Source organism: Sarcophilus harrisii, chromosome 4, assembly GCF_902635505.1.
Source record: "Sarcophilus harrisii chromosome 4, mSarHar1.11, whole genome shotgun sequence".
NCBI classification, from domain to species: domain Eukaryota; kingdom Metazoa; phylum Chordata; class Mammalia; order Dasyuromorphia; family Dasyuridae; genus Sarcophilus; species Sarcophilus harrisii.
The window spans coordinates 360193468-360213477 of record NC_045429.1 but is presented as its reverse complement, the minus strand read 5'-3'; positions in this window follow the sequence as shown (position 1 = coordinate 360213477).

The following is a 20010-nucleotide window of genomic DNA, read 5'->3' as shown; positions in this document are numbered from 1 at the left end:
TTAGATAATCCAACCCATATCTTAACAAGAATCCTCACTACAATTCCCCTAAAGTGTAGTCATGTAACATGTACTTACAAAGACATATGAGGGTGGAGGAGTTAAGAGAATAAACCCATTAACTCCTAGAAGTAACCATTTTACTTTTTGGCAGTTCTTTGAGGAAGACTTCTCTCCTCCTCTCATGCTCCCTTAAAATAAGTGCTTTTATCCTTGAAAACAAGGAGAATAGAAAAACAAAACAAAATAAATATGTCTTCAAGAAACTTACATTGTAGAGAGAAAAGATGGCTTTCTGTGTAACATAACAAGGCTTTTAATGCTAAGGAATAAAAAAGAAGCAATAAAAATAAAATTAGTGTGTTATATTTGAAATGTCAGGAAATAGCAGAAAAGGCTAAATATTCAAAAGCTCAAGATCAGTTACTAGGAAGCTATATATTTCAATATGAAGAAGAGCACATGAATTCTAAGAGAGTCAGGTCTACCAAAGCTACTAGTCATACATATGAACTATTGGAATCCAATTAAAAGAAGCTGGCTGTAATTCAAATGGAGTTTGGTCCTGTATAGTTGTGAAATCTCACATACAAGTTGTAATAGCAATGAAAGATTTGTCTATTAATTTATCCAATAACAACTCCATTGTGATATTTCCTTATTATTTAGTGCATAGTTACCATATCCAGTTATACCTAAAGGTCAAAAGTGAGGGAATGCCATAATTCAATATTGTACTTGAGGAAAAAACTTCATTTGATGATAGAGTGGGGTTGCATATTATAATCTTATAAATGCAACATTGTATTGATCCTCATATATATTTATCTCTTTCTGTTATTTTGATCCAAATCCGATTTTCTTATTTCTTTGTATTTGTTAATTCTAAAACTGGTCAATCTTTCTTTGAAATCTAAGAAGAGAACAATATGGGATTTATAAAAACACAACATGACTGCTGTTATCTAGTGATATTCAAATGACTTAAAAATTCTAGTTCTTTTGCCAAAAATTGCTAGGAAAAGTGGAAAATAATGTCAGAAACTTGGCATACCTATGTCAAGGTATGACATCTCATACCTCATACCAAAATAAGACAAAAGTTGGTACATAATTTGGGCATAAAGAATGATATCATAAACTAATTAGGAGAGTAAAGAGTAGTACTTATTAGCTCTTTGGAGAAAGGAGGAATTTATGAGCAAAGAACAGCTACAGAACATTATGAGAGACAAAATGCACAACTTTGATTACATTAAATTGAAAAGGTTTTGCACAAACAAAACCAACAGAAATAAGATTAAAAGGGACATACAAAGCTGGAAAAAATCTTTACAGCCAGAGTTTCTGATAAATGTCTCATTTTTAAAATATATAAAGAATTGTCTTAATTTTATAAGAATACAAGTCATTCCCCAACTGATAGTCAAAGAATATGAACAATTTCCAAATGATGAAATTAAAGTTATGAATAGTCATATGAAAAAATTCTCTAAATCAGTATTGATTAGAGAAACACAAATTAAAACAACTCTGAGGTACAACCTTCTAGAAGAAAAAAAAAATCATAAAAAGATGATTAACAGCCTTCTAAAAGAAGCACAAAAAATACTGAAGAAAATAACATATTAAAAAACAGAAATGGCCAAATGGGAAAATTGTACAAATTGTCAATGAATAATTAATCAAGTGGAAGTTATTGACTCTATGAAATATCAAGAAACAATAGTTAAAAGAATGAGGAAAAAAAGAAAATATGAAAAATACATGGGAATTCAATCAGAAAAAAAACATCAAGGAAAGATAATATAAGAATTTGGGATTACCTAAAAGTCATGAAGAAAGAGTTTAGATGTCATATTTCAAGAATTATCAAAGAAAATTAACATGATATTTTAGAACCAGAGGGCAAAAGGAAATTGAAAGAATTCATCAATCACAATCTGAAAAAAATCCTAAAATGAAAACTCCCAAAAATATTATAGTCAAATATCACAGCTTCTATGTCAGAGACAAAATGCTTCCAGCAATCATAAAGAAATCATTTATATAACATGAAGCCACATTCAATATCACACAAGAGTTAGCAGTTAAGCTACCTTGAAGGACTAGGATTGGTATATGATATGCTGGAAGACAATAGAGTTGAGATTACAATCAAGAATAAGTACCCAGCAAAAATGAATATAATACTTCAAGGGGGAAAATGGATATTTAATGAAATAGAGAATTTTAGAACATTCCTGTTGAAAAAACTAAATAAAACATTTTGATGACAAGACTCAAGAGAAGGATAAAAAGGTAAAATGAAAGATAAATCAAAAAGATCTCAATAAGGTTGAACTGTTTACCTTACTATATGGGAAAATGATATATACATCTTCAAAAACTTTATTATTTGGAAGGTATTTAGAAAGAATCTATATAAAACAGTGTAAGAGTGATTTGTATTAGGAAGTAAAAAAAACAAATAAAAAAGAGGAATGTTCTGGGAGAAGGCAAGAGAAAGGAGAAGGGGAAAACTTATAGTACATAAAAGAAGCATTTAAAGAAGAGCTTTTATAATGAAAGAGAAAATGGTAATGATGTGGACAATACTTGAACATATATGCATATATATGTGTGAATACATACATACATACACACATTCAACTGATAATAGAACCCTAACTTCTCAAACTGAGAACTATGAGGGGAAGCAAACAAAAAAGGGGAAGTTATAAAGGGGAAGGCAAATAAAACAAGACAGCGGACAGAAGAAAAATGGACTTGGTGGGGGAGGAGACAAGAAAAAAAAAGAGAAGACAAACAGAAGAAAATAGGTTGAAATGAAGTACACAGCCAACAATCATAACTGATAATGTCAATGGGATTAATTCATCCATAAAATGGAAGAGTTTAAAAGAACATATCAGAAGCTAGATCCAACAATATGTTGTTTACAAGAGACAAACTTGAAACAGGGAAAGACATATAAAGTTAAAATAAGTGGCTGGAGCAGAATTTGTTATGCTATAGCTGAAACAATAAAGGTAGGGGTAACATTTATACTTTCAGGTAAAGCAAAAATAAAAAATAAACCATAGGCAATGAAGTTACATATATACATATATGTATATATAGCATATGTATTTAGGTGTATATTTATGCAAAAATGATAGAGTCCAAATTTTTAATGAGAAAAATTTACTGAATTACAGGAGAAAATAAACAATAAAACTATGCTAGTGAGGAACCTCAACTTTCTCCTCTAAGACCTAAATAAATCTATCCATTAAAATAAAAGAAGTAAATCAAGAAGATCAATAGAATATTAGAAAAGTTAGATATGATGGACACTTGGAGAAAAGTAAAGGGGAATAAGTATTAGGACTTTTTCTCACCTGTTTATGACACCTTTACAAGAATTGGCCATATATTAGAACATTAAAAACTTCACAATCAAATGCAAAAAGAGAGAGATGTTCAATGAACTTTTTTCAAATTATAATGCAATAAAAATTGCAAGTTAATTGGAAACAAAATAATGCAATCCTGAAGAATGGGTGCATCAAAGAATAAATGGAGTCAATAATTTCACTCAAGAGATTGTTTTGCTTTATTGTTTTGGCTTTATTTTGTTTGTATTTTCTTTTATAATATGGCTAATAATGACATATGTTTTGCATAGTTTCATATGTACAACTAACATAAAATCACCCAACTTCTCAAAGAGGAGAAGGCACAAGAGAAAGGGAGAAAATTTGGAACTTAAAATTATAAAATTATTTTTTAAAAATTTAAATACAATTGGGAAATGTTTAATGAAATAAAAATAATTCTTAAAAATTTTGTTAGAATAAGAAAAGGGGAAGCTTCAAAATTCTGTTTTAGCTGTGAAAACCCCTCCTCCCTTGTAGACACTGAGAAAACATGAGTGATTCTTTGTGGAACTGATCAAGCTTATCTCTTATACAACTCTATATGTTAGAAAACATAGAGCACATGTCTAGGTGTGCCCAGTACACTTGGTCCATGCTCTGTGCCCATCTATAACTGTGTGTATAACTTGCCCATTCAAGTACATTCATTTATTTATTTCAAAGACCAGTGGAACTTGCACATCATAACCAAGTGAAATGCTTCACTTCTGTTTTCCACAAGAGAGATGTGTAGATGAAGGAAAATTTACCAGATTTATTCATTGATCAGGACTAAGACTTTTCCTCATGAGATCCAGAACTGATTATTCTAAGTAGCAGTCAGGTATCATATGAAGACTCTAAGTAGCAGTCAGGTATCATATGAAGACATTAAAAGACAGGAAGTTGTAGTGGAAAGAATGCTGAATCTGGAGCAAGCAAATGAGTTTGAATCTAGGTCTGATTCTTACTAGCTGTGTGACCCTGATCAAATCTCTAAATAACTCCCTACCTTGCCCTAGATAATCTCTATAGTAGCTTTCATTTCTCCAATTTAGTCATTCCTTACCTTGTTTGGTATGTAGAATGATGATGTCAATCTAGGTTGAAAGAACCAAAGGCCCTCTCTCCTTATGTTCCTGATATAATAGATGTAAAACACTTTACATACTGCATGACACATAGTAGGTATTTAATAATTGCTTCTTTTCTTCTTTCATCTTTTCCTTCCTTCCTTCTTTCCTTCTTTCCCTTCCTTCCTTCCTTCCTTCCTTCCTTCCTTCCTTCCTTCCTTCCTTCCTTCCTTCCTTCCTTCCTTCCTTCCTTCCTTTCTTTCTTTCTTCCTTCCTTCCTACTTTCTTTCAATGACTAGTTACGTATATAAGAGATATATCTTTTAAAGTAGATCATATACTCTCTAGGAATAGGGGAAAGGTTTTGTATTCCTTTTGTTTCTCCCATCATTACCCTCAATATTGGATAATAAAAATATCTTGCACAGATATAGTACTTGACAGATTTTTCAAAGCACTTTTTAATCCATTAACTAACTGGATTCTTGTAACAATCCTACTGTTTTTTTATAACACAAATGTTATTTCTCCCAATATATAGATAATGATGTTGAGGCCTTAGAAGCTCTTGTCTAAGTCACTTGCCAAAGTTTAGACAGATGCTAATAGGTGGAAACAGCTTCTTGATTCCTAATTCAATGCTTTTTCTACTTCCATCCCAAAATGGAACCAGAGCTATTCGTTAAGTGAGCACAGTCCCACTGTGTTCTGTGCCCAAAGAGGTTAAGATCCATGCTGCTGCTAGATGAATGATGAAATCACTGACTGAGAAACAAGTTGATATATCCCGGTACTAATATAATTTTCCTTAGCCTTACCTTACCTTAACTTTTCCTTAGCTCCCTTACCTCATCAGTGATCTGATTCTTCATCTCTGCCATTGAGTCAGTAGTAAATTCATTCCCAGATTTATACAGGAAAGTCAGATTCAAGAACAACATGCAGACAACTGTCGTATGAACTATTGGTGAAAATGCAGCAACAGCAATGATAAAACAACTTGCTACAGAAAATGCTAATGAGGTTTGTAGAAGAATTATACTAGGACTACACAAGGATGCTCCTTTAGAGGAGATCATAAAATGCTGTGCCACAGTGGGTACAAATGCCTTTTATACCCAGGCTATGATACAGAACATGGAAAGACAGGGTCTCTCTTGGCAAGGGACTTCTAGAGAGACTTATCGATGCTTTCAATGTGGTAAAGTGGGGTACTTGAAAGCTCAATGGTGGCAGAGAAGACAGGGTGGGAAAACAAGACCCAAACCCTATGTCCAAAATGTAATAAAGGCTTTCATTGGGCCTCAGAATGTAGATTGACTCAGGGAAACGAGAGGCCGGGCCCAGCTAGCTCCAGGATCTCAGCCAAAAAACAGGTGGGGCATAATGGTAGCCCATGTTACACCCAGAGAGTCTCTAGAAGTTCAATACTCTGATATGATCAATCAGCAGAGAGGCAATCAGGTGGGAGAAAGGGATTACAATTGAGGAAAATACAGGTTTTATAACCCAACAGAAGAACAGTGTCCAGTGTGAGCAGCTCCAATATAATATCCAGGTGATTTGGAGAGATCCAGAAAGTGGTGAATAGAAGGAACTAGATAGGTTAACTGCTTGGGGGAGAGGGTTTGCTTGTATCTCTACAGATAGAGAAGGAATCAGATGGGTTCCAATGAGTCATATTCACTTTGTCCATTGAAGAGAGACAGAAAAAGAGAAAAACCTCAAAACAAAGGAGAAGAACTAAGAAACATCTGACACTGAAAGGGCATGATTGATAATGAGACTGTTACAGAACTTCAAAACCTGCAGGAATTATTGGATTCCCTGAGATGAAAAATTGTTGATTAGACTATTGCAGAACTGCAAAACCAGCAGGCATCATTGGATTCCCTGACAGATAAAGTAATGGACAATAGATTGGTTTTGGACTATTTCTAGGACTTATGGACATGTATAATTCCCCATGTTGATTCATATTTTTTGCTACATCATGACTAGCATGTGCTATATTGCTATGTGCTTGTGTAATACCTCCTGTGTTGATGGATTTATGTATATAGGTATACATACAGGTATACACCTGTTTCAAGTGAGACTCTTCAGAAACCTGCTAATCTGGTTTGACTCCCCATTTCCCTTTGGTGTTTTCATCTCTTTTCCCGAGGCGTCAGGGAGGGCATGATCACTTCATTTTTGATGTTTTCACTCCCCTTTTCTGAGAAGTCAGGAGGGGCATGATTGCCTCCTTTTTGAGGTTCTTACCTCCCTGAGAAGTCAGGGAGGGCATGATCACCTATGTTCTAAAACAAAAGAAAGTGGGAGATGTAGAGAGCCAGAATTCTGGAGAAGCATACTTGAAACAAGGTGTTAACTCAGAGGAACTGATAAGACAATGGTTATCTAGTTTAGCATGGTGATTAATAGTTCTCCAATTCAGTACATGTATTTAGTACTTAATATAGTTCTACAAGATTGACATCTATTCTACAAGATTAACACCAATGATGATGTAATTATAATAGAATATATAAGAGCCAACAAGGACTAGAGGAGAGAGACATTCCATCTTCATCAACCTTGTGGTGGCTGGCCTGTCCTCCTGCTTCCCCCACTGAGACCAAGGCACATCTGAAGGGCCTCCAGAAAGATAGGGAGCCCCAGGCAAGGAGACAGACTGTGAAGAAGACAATAAAGACTTTTGGACTTTATCACCTGGCTATTCTCATGGTGATTACTCAGCTAAAAGGAAGGCTGGTCCAAAGACCTACAGAAAGCTAAACCAGATCATTACATCTGTGAAATTAGGAGTTTGGATTTCATGGCATGGTCACTGCACTCTCCAAATATATGAATCTTTTGTCTAGAACTGACAGAATTAGAGCCTGACAAGATAGTAATAATGGACAAGTCAGCAATGGGGAGAAGTGAAGTTTGTCTAAGATTACTTTGCCAAATGATACTAAAGTTGTGGTTCAGTTTTATTTCCAACTTCAGGGAGCTAACATATCTTTATGTTGAGGGCAAGGAGGGAAGGGAAAAACTTCAAAATTAGATGGCTAGGTAGCAGCAGACAGATTTCCAAAGTGGGCTCAGACATCCTTTAGAGGTAACTATTCTTCAAAGCTTCAGCTTCATCTGAGGATGGAGAGGAGGGTTAATTGCACTGCCTTCAGGAATGCCAATCAGGGCTCACAGGCACACTCATGAAAGGAAGCTTGAATGACATTCAAAGGAAGGCTGTCTTCAAGAAATAAAAGGTTGAGTATTATAGGCCCTAATAATTTCAGACAGAAAGGTGCAATTCTGAACCAAGAGAACCAGATATTTTGTGCAATTGATAAGGACATCACAATGTGTGGAAACTGTACTAGCTATGGAGTCAGAAATTTTCAGATAGAGTCTAAACTTTGACATCAACTAGTTTGTTTGACCCTAAGTTAGCCACTTAAATATCTCTTAGCTTCAGATTTCTCATCCCCAAAATGGGGTTAATGAATCACCTATTCATAAGGTTGTGATGAAATTCATGTGGGTAAATTTGGTTTTATCATTACATAAACATGATTTTTCATGAGCATTATTATGATCATCAAGGACATTTTTGCTTGTGTTAGTGTCCTGTTTTTTTACTTCCTATATCACAGATAGAAGACCAAGCTCCCAAAATCCCCATGCATGCCCTCTGGTATGGTTTATTCATATTGTTGTTGTTTTTTTTGTCAGATCCCAGGACAGTTTCCAGATACCTTGTGATCACTGAGATTCCAAAGTCAGGCCCTTCTCCCCAATTGACCATTGACTCACCTTTTGTACCTAGAAGCTCAGAGTCTTAGAGACTTAACTTTTTCTGCTGTTCTCCTGTTCTACTCTTCTCACCTCACTCCCTTGCACAGGGATAGATAATCCAAGCCATACCTTAACAAGAGTCCTCACTACAATTCCCCTGAAATGTAGTGATCTAATATGTTCTTTCAATGACATATGAGGGTGGAGAAGGAAAGAGAATAAAACCATTGCCTCCCACAAGAAACCATTCTACCTTTTTGACAGTTCTTTGAGAAGGACTTCTCTCCTCTTCTCCTGCTCCCTTAAGATAAGTATTTTTACCATTGTAAACAAGGAGAAGGGAAAACAAACTGAAAGCAATACGTGTTCAAAAACCTTACATTCTAGAGAGAAAAGATGACTCTTTCAGTGTAGCATAAAAGTTAGGTGCTCTTAATGCTGAGTATGAAAAAAAGCAATAAAATAAAATTAATGTGTCACATTTAAAATAATATGAAATCTCAGAAAAGGCTAAATATTAAAAAGCTAAAGATCAGGTAGTAAGAAACTACATATTTCAATATGAAGAGAGCATGAATTCTAAGAGTGTCAGGTAAGAGTGTCATACATGTGAACTATTGGAATCCTATTAAAAGAAGCTGGCTGGGGGAATAATTCAGTTGGAGTTTGGTCCTGTGTAGTTAAGGAATCTTACACACGAATCATAACAGCAATGAGAGATTTGTCCATTAATTTATCCAATAATAACTTCAATGTGATATTGCCTTATTACTTAGTACATAATTACTACATTCAGTTATATATAAATGTCAAAAGAGTGGGAAGGCATAATTCAATATTGTATTTGAGAAGACTTCATTTAATGATGGGGTAGGGTTACATATTATAACTTCATGTAACATTGTATTGACTCTCATATATTTTCCCTCTTTCTGTTATTTTGATCCAAATCCATGATTTTCTACTTCTTTTTTTGTTAATTGTAAAACTGAAACATATTGTGACTGCTGTTATCTAATGATATTCCAATGACTTAAAATTCTAGTTCATTTAACAAAAACTATTAGGAAAATGGGAAATAATATGTCAGAAACTTGGCATAGACCTACATCTCACACCTCGTACCAAAATAACATCAAAATTGGTACATAACTTGGCCATAAAGGATGATATCATAAACTAAGTAAGAGAGAAAGGAAGAGCTTTCAGATTTTTGGAGAAGGGGGGAATTAATGACCAAAGAACAACTAGAGAACGTTATGAAAGGCAAAATGTACGACTTTGATTACATTAATTTAAAAATATTTTGCACAAACAAAAACCTACAGAAATAAGATTGCAAAGGAAATACAAAGTGGGGGAAAGAAAAACTTTACAGTCAGTATTTCTGATAAAGGTTGCATTTCTAAAACATATAAAGGACTGCCTCAGATTTATAAGAATACAAGTTATTCCCCAATTGATAAATGGTCAAAGGATATGAACAGATAATTTTCAGATGATGAAATTAAAGCTATCTATAGTCATATGAAAAAATGCTCTAATTCACTATTGATTAGAGAAATGCAAATTAAACAACTTTGAAGTTGTTTAATTAAAACAGCCTTACAGAAGAAAAAAATCATGAAAAGATTAACAATCTTTTAAAAGTGGCACAAAAAATACTGGAGAAAATAACATATTAAAAAAAAACAGAACTGGTCAAATGGAAAAACTGTGCAAATTGCCAATGAATAATTGGACAAGTGGAAGTTATTGACTCCGTGAAATATCAAGAAACAATAAAGCAAAATTAAAGAATGAGGGGAAAAAAGAAAATATTAAATATTCATGGGAAAAAGAATTCAACTAGAAAATACATCAAGGAAATATAATTGAAGAATTTTTTGGATTACCTGAAAGTCATGAAGGAAGAAAGAGTTTAATATATTTTAACTTAACATATATTGGACTACCTGGCAGCTAGGGGCGGGGGTAGGGGGAAGAAGAGGAAAAAAACTAGAAAAAATACATTTAAAATCCCCAATTAAATAACAAAATGCATATTCTGAAAATCAAAGAAGAAATCAATAACATTGAATGTAAAATTATTGAACTAATAAATAAAACTACTAGCAGATTTTATGGGGGAAGATAAATCATTTGTTAATTTTACATTAAAAAATATAGATGAAAACCAAATTACTAATATCAAAAATACAAAGGTGAAATTGCCAATGAAAGTGAACAAAAGATTTTGCAAGGGTCATGTGATGCTATATTGGTTGGAAAAATTGCCCATGCATATGTTTTGTAAATAAAAAGCTTTAATTTAAAAAAAAGGAAGAAAGAGTTTAAACATCATAGTTCAAGCATTATCAAGGAAAATTACCTTGACTTCTTAGAACCAAAGGACAAAATAGAAATTTAAAGAATTCGCCAATCACAACCTGAAAAAGATCACAAAATGAAAACTCCTACAATTACTATATTCAGATATCAGAGCTGCCAAGTCAAAGACAAAATGCTTCCAGCAGTCATAAAGAAATCATTCATATACCATGAAGCCACATTCAATATCACACAAGAGTTGGCAGTTAAACTACATTAAAGGTGTAGGATTGCATACCTTTAGCAAGGTTGCAGGATACAAAATAAACCCACATAAGCCATTAGCGTTCTTATATATCACTAACAAAATCCAACAGTTAGAGTTACAAAGAGAAATTCCATTTAAAGTAAATACTGACAGTATAAAATATTTAGGAATCTATCTGCCAAGGGAAAATCAGAAACTTTATGAGCAAAACTACAAAACTCTTTCCACACAAATAAAGTCAGATATAACCAATTGGAAAAATATTAAATGCTCTTGGATTGGGCAAGCAAATATAATAAAGATGCTACCTAACTTATCTATTTATTTAGCACTATACCAATCAGACTCCCAGAAAACTATTTTAATGACCTAGAAAAAATAACAACAAAATTCATATGGAAAAACAAAAGGTCAAGAATTTCAAGGGAATTAATGAAAAAAAAATCAAATGAAGGTTATATTATAAAGCAGTGGTCACCAAAATCATTTGGTATTGGCTAAGAAATAGACTAGTTGATCAATGGAATAGGTTAGGTTCAAAGAACAAAACAGCCAATAACTTTAATAATCTACTGTTTGACAAGCCCAAAGACCCCAGTTTTTGGGATGAGAACTCACTGTTTGACAAAAATTGCTGGGAAAATTGGAAATTAGTATGGCAGAAACTAGGCATTGACCCACACTTAACAATGTACACCAAAATGAGATCAAAATGGGTTCATGACCTAAGCATAAAGAATGAGATTATAAATAAATTGGAAGATCATAGGATAGTTTACCTCTCAGACCCGTGGAAGAGGAAGGAATTTATGACCAAAGAAGAACTAGAGATCATTATTGATCACAAAACAGAAAAATTTGATTATATCAAATTGAAAAGTTTTTGTACAAAGGAGTAGGATTGGTATATAATATGCTGAAAAGCAAAAGAGCTAAGATTACAACCAAGAATAAGTACCCAGCAAAAACAAATATAATACTTCAAGGAGGAAAATGGATATTAAATGAAATAGAGAACTTGAGAGTATTACTGTTGAAAAGACTAAATAAAAATTTTGATAAGACTCAAGAGAAGGATAAAAAGGTAAAAATGAAAGATAAAACAAAAAGATCTCAATAAGGTTGAACTGCTTACCTTACTATATGGGAAAATGATACATGTATCTTCAAAAAACTTTATCATGTGAAGGGCATTTAGAAAGAATCTACACAAAACAGTGTGGGAGTGATTTATATTAGCATATAAAAAACAAATAAAAATGAGGAATACTCTGGGAAAAGGGAGAGAGAGAAGAAGAAAGGGAAAAGTTATATTACATAAAAGAGGCATTTAAGGAAGAGCATTTATAGTGACTGGGAAAATGGCAATAGGGTGGACAATATTTGAACACATATACATATATGTGTGTGAATACATACATATATACAAACACTCTATAATAGAACTCTGACTTTTCAAACAAAGAAGTAGGAGGGGAAAGAAACAAAAAAGGATGAAGTTATAAAAGGGAGGGCAAAGAAAACAAGACAGTGGACAGAAGAAAAATTGACTTGGTAGGGAAGTGGGAGATAAGATAAAAAAAAGAGAAGAAAAGCAGAAGAAAATAGGTTGAAATAAAATACAAAGTCAATAATCATAATCAAGAAGTTGTCTGGGATTAATTCACCCATAAATGGAAGTGTTTAAAAGAATATATCAGGAACTACAATTCAACAATATGTTGTTTACAAGAGACACACTTGAAATAGGGAAAGACATAGAGTTAAAATAAGTAGCTGAAGGAAAAGCTGTTATGTTTCAACTGAAGCAACAAAGGTATGGGTAACATTTATAATTTCAGATAAAGCAAAAATAAAAATAAACCATAGGCAAAGAAGTAACACATACACAAACACACACACTCACATACACATATGTATAACATATATATTTATGTGTATATGTATGCACCAAATCATAGAATCCAAAATTTTAATGAGAAAAGTTAACTCAATTACAGGAGGAAATAAACAATAAGTCTATACTAAGGAGAAACCTCAACTTTCTCCTCTAAAAACTAAATAAATCCATGCATTAAAAAAATAAAAGAAAGAAATCAAGAAGATAAATAGAATCTCAGAAAAGTTAGATATGATGGAAATTTGGAAAAAACTAAATCGGAATAAGAAATATTAGGACTTTTTCTCAGCCATTTATGACATCTTCACAAGAATTGATGATATTTTAAAACATAAAATTTCACAACCAAATGCAGAAAGGCAGAAATGTTAAATGCATTTTCTCAACTCGTAATGCAATAAAAATTACAAGTTAATTGAAAACAAAATAATGTAATCCTAAAGAATGAGTGCATCAAAAAATAAATGGAAAAAGTCAATAATTTCACTCAAGAGAATAATTGTGAGAAAACATTTTGAAATTTGTGGAATGCAAAGTATATATATATATATATATATATATATATATATATATATATATACATATCAATAAAATATAGATATCAATAAAAGAGAAAGAACAGATCAATGAATTAGGTATGCACCTAGAAAAATAAATTTAAAATCCCCAATTAAACAACAAAATGCATATTCTGAAAATCAAAGAAGAAATTAATAACATTGAATGTAAAATTATTGAACTAATAAATGAAACTATTAGCAGCTTTTATGGAGGAAGATAAATCATTTGTTAATTTTACATGAAAAATATAGGTGAAAACCAAATTACTAATATCAAAAATAAAAAAGTGAAGTCGCCAATGAAAGCAAAATTAAAACAATTTTAGAAATTATTTTATACAATTATGTACAGTAAAATTGACAATCTTAGAGAAATGGATGAATATTCATAAAAATATAAATTTCCCAGATTAATAGAAGAGGAAATAGAATGCTTAAATAACCCTGTCTTAGAAAAATAAATTGAACAGGGCATCATTTAGCTCCCTAAAAAAAAATTCCCAGGACAAAAAATATTTACAAGTGAATTCTACCAAATATGTAAGGAACAATTAACTGACGTTAATTATGTAAATTAATTATGTAAATTATTATGTAAATTATTCAGGGAAAAAACAGGTAAAGGAGTTCTATTAAATTCCTTTTATGATACAAATATGGTTTTGACGCCTAAACCAGGACAACAAAAACAGAGAAAGAAAATTTAGGCCAATTTTCTTAATGAATATCAATACAAAAATTTAAACAGAATATTGGTAAGTAGCTTATAACAACATGTCACAAAATCATATAATATGATGAGCTAGAATTTATGTCAAGAATGTAGTTCTAGTTCAACATTAAAAAAAAAACTATCAGCATAATTGGTCACACCAATAAAAAACAACAACAAAAAATCATATGGCAATTATATCACCAGACACAGCAAAAACTTTTGATGAAATACAATACCTAATCTTATTAAAAAAAAAACACACACTGAAAAGCATAGGAATCAATGGAGCTATTTTTAAAAATCACAAATAGTATCTCTCTAAGAGAAAGAGCAAGCATTACATAAAACAGGTATAAATTTCCAGACTTTCAATAAAATTAAAAGTGAAGCAATATTCATTATGACCATTATTCTTCAATATTGTACTAGAAATGCTAGCTATAGCAATTAGAACAAAAAAAAGAAAAAGAAACTAAAGGAATAAAAATAGTCAATGAGAAAACAAAACTACCACTCTTCACATGTGATATGAATGTATACTTAAAGAACTCTGGAAATCAACTGAAAAATGAACAACTGAAGCAAAATTGAAGGACATAAAATAAACCCACATAAAGTATTAGCATTTCGTAAACTACTAACAAAATCCAGTTAGAAGAGATGGAAAGGCTACATCCATTTCCCCAGCCAAACCTGGGAATTTTATGAACATAATTACAAAATACTTTTCATATAAATAAAGACAGATCTAAACAAATGGAGAAATATTAATTGCTCAAGGTTAGGCTGAACCAATATTACAAAAATAACAATTCTACCTAAGTTAAATGCATATTCAAAGTCATATCAATCAGACCACCAAAGAATTATTTTATATTGCTAGGAAAAAAATAGTAACAAAATTCATCTAGAAAAATAAAAGGTCAAGAATATCAAGGGCATCTAGAAAAAATACTGTTAAAAAGGGAAGCTTAGAAGTTTCAGATTTCAAATTATATTACAGAGTAATCATTGAAACAATTTGATACTGGCTAAGAAACAGAGTAGTGAATCAGTGGAATAGAATATGTACACAAGACACAATAATGTATTTAGAGTATACAGGGTATTCAGGGAGTTCTAGCACTTTTGGTATGAGGGTCTGCCGAGAAATTTTCTAGGCTATTCATTCATTTTTGATGTCCTTTTACCCAATTTTCCCTTGTGGCTCCAACAAGCCAAAGCACATAAAGTGGCCACACTCCAGTAAAACTGTTTTGACAGACAGGCTAAACTGGTGTGAAGTAACTGACAGATTTTAAAATAAAGGATGAGCAACAGCATGCAAATGATCATAATTATCTAGTATTAGATAAACTCAAAGATTCAACTTTTGGGGGTAAAAACTCAACATTGGAAATAATTACTGCGAAAACTGGAAAGCAACCTGGCAGAAATAGGCATAGATCAACAACTCACATCATACAATGCAGGATAAGGTCAAAATAGATAAATGATTTATGTATAGAGGTTATATCTTAAGTAAAGTAGGGGAACATGGAAAAACATGCATGTCACATTTATGGATAAGAGAAGAGCTTATGACTACGTATTATAGAGAATTACAGAAAGTAAAATAGATAATTTTGATTCCATGACATTAAAAAGCTTTTATACAAGCAAAACTCATGCCATCAAAATTAAAAGTAAAACAAGAAACTGAAGGAAGATTTTTACACTTTTCTCTCATAAAAGTCTCATTTTTCAAATGTACAAACAAATAAGCCAAATTTATAAAAAATAAGAATCCTTCCCCAGTTAATAAATGGTCAAAGGATACAAACAATTTTCAGAAGAAATCAAAACTAATAATAGTCACATTAAAAATGGTCTAAAATAAAACTGTAGAGAAATGCACATTAAAGCAACTCTGAGATACCCCCTCACACATGTCAGATTATCTAATAGAATAAAAAAAATAAGAAATGTTGGAGAAGATGTGGGAAAAATGGGATACCAGATGCACTGTTGATGGTTGAATTGTGAACTAGTCCAACTATTGGACTATTTGAACAAATTGGAATTATGTTCAAAGTCCTATTAAACTGCACTTTGACTTAGCAATATCAGTACTATTTATGAATATTTAAGATGCCAAAGTCAAAGAGATCAAAGGAAAGGGAAAAGAATTTATTTGTACATAAATATTTATAGCAAGTCTTTTCATGATGTCAAAGAATTGAAAAATGAGGAAATTGCTCATCAACTGGGGAGTGGGTGAACAAGCTATGATATATGATTGTGATGGAATATTACTATGCTATAAGATATGACAAGCAAGATAATTTCAGAAAGATCTGGGAAGACTTATATGAACTCATGCCAGTGAAGTGTATAGAATCAAGAGAACATTGTACACAGTAACATCGATATGGGAAGGATGATCAATTATGAAAGATTTAGCTACTCTGATCAAGATAATAATCCAAGAAAATTCCAATGAATTCATGATGAAAAATTGTATTCATCTCCAGAGAAAGAATTAGAATTCTGAATGAAAATTGAAGTTTTTAAAATTACATTGTTTATTGTTTTTATTTTTCTCTGTGTGTTTTCTTTTACAAAATGGCTAATAAAGAAATATGTTTTTTGTGGCTTCATATGCATAAATGACATTAAATGACTCATCTTCTCAAAAAAGGGAAGACACAGGAGAAAAGGAGGAAATTTGGAACTTGAAATTATAAAATTATTATTAAAAAATTTACATGCAAGTGGGAAATATTTAACAAAATAAATAAAAATAATTTTTAAAAATTTTGTTAGAATAAGAAAAGAGGAAGCTCCAAAATTCTGTTTTAGCTGTGGAAAGCTCTCCTTACCTGCAGACACTGAGAAAATATGAGATATTCTCTGTGGAACTGATCAAGCTTATCTCCTGTACAACTCCATATATTAGAAAGCATAGAACCCATGTCTGGTTGTGTCAGTACACTTGGCCAGTGCACTATACCCATCTATAACTCTGTGTATAATTTGCCCATTCAAGTACATTCATTTATTTATTTCAAAGATTAGTGGAACTTGCACATCATAACCAAGTGAAATGCTTCACTTCTGTTTTCCACAGGAGAAGCTTGTGTAGATAAAGGAAAAGAAAGATGAGTTTTACAAGAGAAACAAAAGAAATTGTGAAGGTGATTTAGAATCATGAACCCTTTGGAATTTTGAAAAGGGTCAATAATGACTTGGGTAGAAATTCAAGGAGAGAAAGGAAAAATAGAAGGATTTGACTGGAAGGAGAAAGATACAATCATTACAAAATACAGAACAAATGTTGCAGCAATTTGTAATGAGTATGTGACATTTGTCATTCTGATACACCCAACAATAACTATCCAGGTATCTTTCATAAGAGAGGACTGGAAAAACATGTCTCTTAATTCTCTTGGTTATCAAGGATAATGAAGTATGTGCCTTACCCCCACCCCACCGCTCATAATGGAAGAAGGATTTCTTTTTTATGTTTTAGTTATTTATTTGTAATCTTTACAAATTACAGACTCCTTAAAATATACAAGATACTTATTTTTTTAAACATTTCAATAAAAGTATATTTTATTTAAAATTAACTCTATTTCCTCATAAAAGTAGTTTAACGTTCATAGTTTATACTATATTGAAACAAAAATCAGGATATTTGAAACTTTTCCCACAAAAGGGTGTCTCCCACAAAAAAAGGGAGTACTATCAATAATCAACTAAAAAGATCACATCACCAGATAAAAATGACTGTCCACTGATTAAACAAATCATAACAAATTGTTATCTACTAAGAATTATAATTCTATAATATTTTAACTTACTTGAATCTTTCATATTTCATTTCAATGACTATATTTTGGCAGTGAAAACATATTGGTTATAGCCAATATATACTCTTCATTATAATGCCAGTGCCATGAGAATTGTGCAACACAAAAATTACAAAAACAATAAAGGGAAAGAATCTTCCTTTGGGGTACTTTGAAATTAAAAAATAACTAATTTTGTCTCAACTTTGAAAAAAAAATCCTCTATTTCATGTCTTATCTTTCCATTCCCTTACCTTTCATTCTTCCAGAATGATAATGTTGTAGTCTTTTATTTCAAATTTCACATACATATGTAAACACAAATATACATATACACACATACATATATATTCACTCAATGAATATGTTTGGATTATATAAAACCTTGTATATAAATTCACATGTGTCCAAATGAAACACAACCTTTCATGTAACCACTTGCTTCTATTATCATATATTTCTTATCAAAAGGCACCAAGATTAAACTAAATTTTCCATTTTTGGCAGGATTTCAATGAGAAACCAAAAATAGAAACATTTTGCTTTATATAAAGAACTGCCCCCTTTAAGATTCAAAGAATGTTATTTATGGAAAAGAGAACAAACAGACAGAACATTTGAGAGGAAAGCCCTCAGAAAGAAGTATTTGGGGAGAAATAGATAACTCTGAGAACTTGAAAAGAAACAGTCCCTCAGGTAAAAATACTGAGAGGACCCAAGAGAATAAAATTCCCTAGAAGCAAAAGTACTTATTAGAGGCAAAAGTACTTATTAAAGCCAAAAAAGTTTGTGTCTTATTTTCCAGCAACTAATTTACATATGACTGTTATGAGTACTTTGAAGTTGAAAACTGAGAAATCCTGATAACTAGAACTTTTCAATCATATATAAACTTGTGTGCGTGTGTGTGCATGCATGTGTGTATGCATGTGTGTGTGTGTAGAGAGAGAGAGGTGGGATGTGGGGTTCAGGTTCTGACTCCCTTAAATCCAATTTTTGCCCAAGTCAAAAATCATCATTTAAACCATTTTACTATCAAGACTAAAGGGGAAGGAGAGTTGGGACATGACATTTTGTTCACAGATGATTGTATACTCAATGCAGCCTCTGAGCTTGAAATGCAATTTTGTATTGATTCTCTGCCATCTGCACTAATTTTGACCTGACAATTAACTCTAAGAAAGTAAACATTTTCCAGCAGCTGGTACTACACCATCCATATGTGGACCCATTTGTTATAGTAAATGGAGAAATTTTTAATACAGTGGATAAGTTAATTTATCTTGTCAATATATTTTCCAGGGATGAATATTTAAATGATGAGGTTGATATATACATCACCAGAAGTAACTCCATATTTTGGAGTCTCTGAAGGAAAGTATGGGAGACAAGAGGTATTAGACTGCCAAGCACACTGAAGCCTACAGAAATGTGCTGACCCCTTTGTTATGTATCTCTGAAATCCAGTCAATATGCTAGTACCAGGTCAGGAAACCGAATCCCTTCCATTTGAATTGTCTTCTGGAGATCATCTGTCAAAATAAGGTTCTGGACACTGAAGTTCTTTCTCAAATTGAACTGCCAGGTTCAAGGAACACAACTCCAACAATCTGGGCTTGTTATTCAATTGCCAAAAGTGTATTTACTAAAAGACTTACAAAGAACTCACACAAAGCAGAGGTCAGAAGAAGTGATACAAGGATAATCTCAAAGTGTCTCTGAACTTTGGAACTGATTAGGAGACATGGGAGATACTGGCACAGAATCATCCTGCATGATGTATCCACATCAAAGAAGCTTCTGTATTTTATGAGCAAAGCAGAATTGCAGCAGATCAAAAAAAAAAAAGTGAGATGCAAGGCATTATTTGTCCCCAACTTGTGGTAGAAACTTTCAAGTTCATATTGATCTGATTTGTCACAATTGAGCACATTGTACCTTGATCCTGACATAGTGATGTCATTTTGGTCTTCTTTGAGCACAAATAACAACCACAGAGGTGGTAAAGTATATTTACTCCCTTACTCTCTACTTCTATTAAAATGTTGCAGTAACTTTTGGGTTCTTTTTTTATTAGTAATATTTGATCATTGAATCTACTATTAATAAATTCACTTTTTAGTAGGGTGTTTTCTTTTGCTTTTTAACTTCCTCATATATA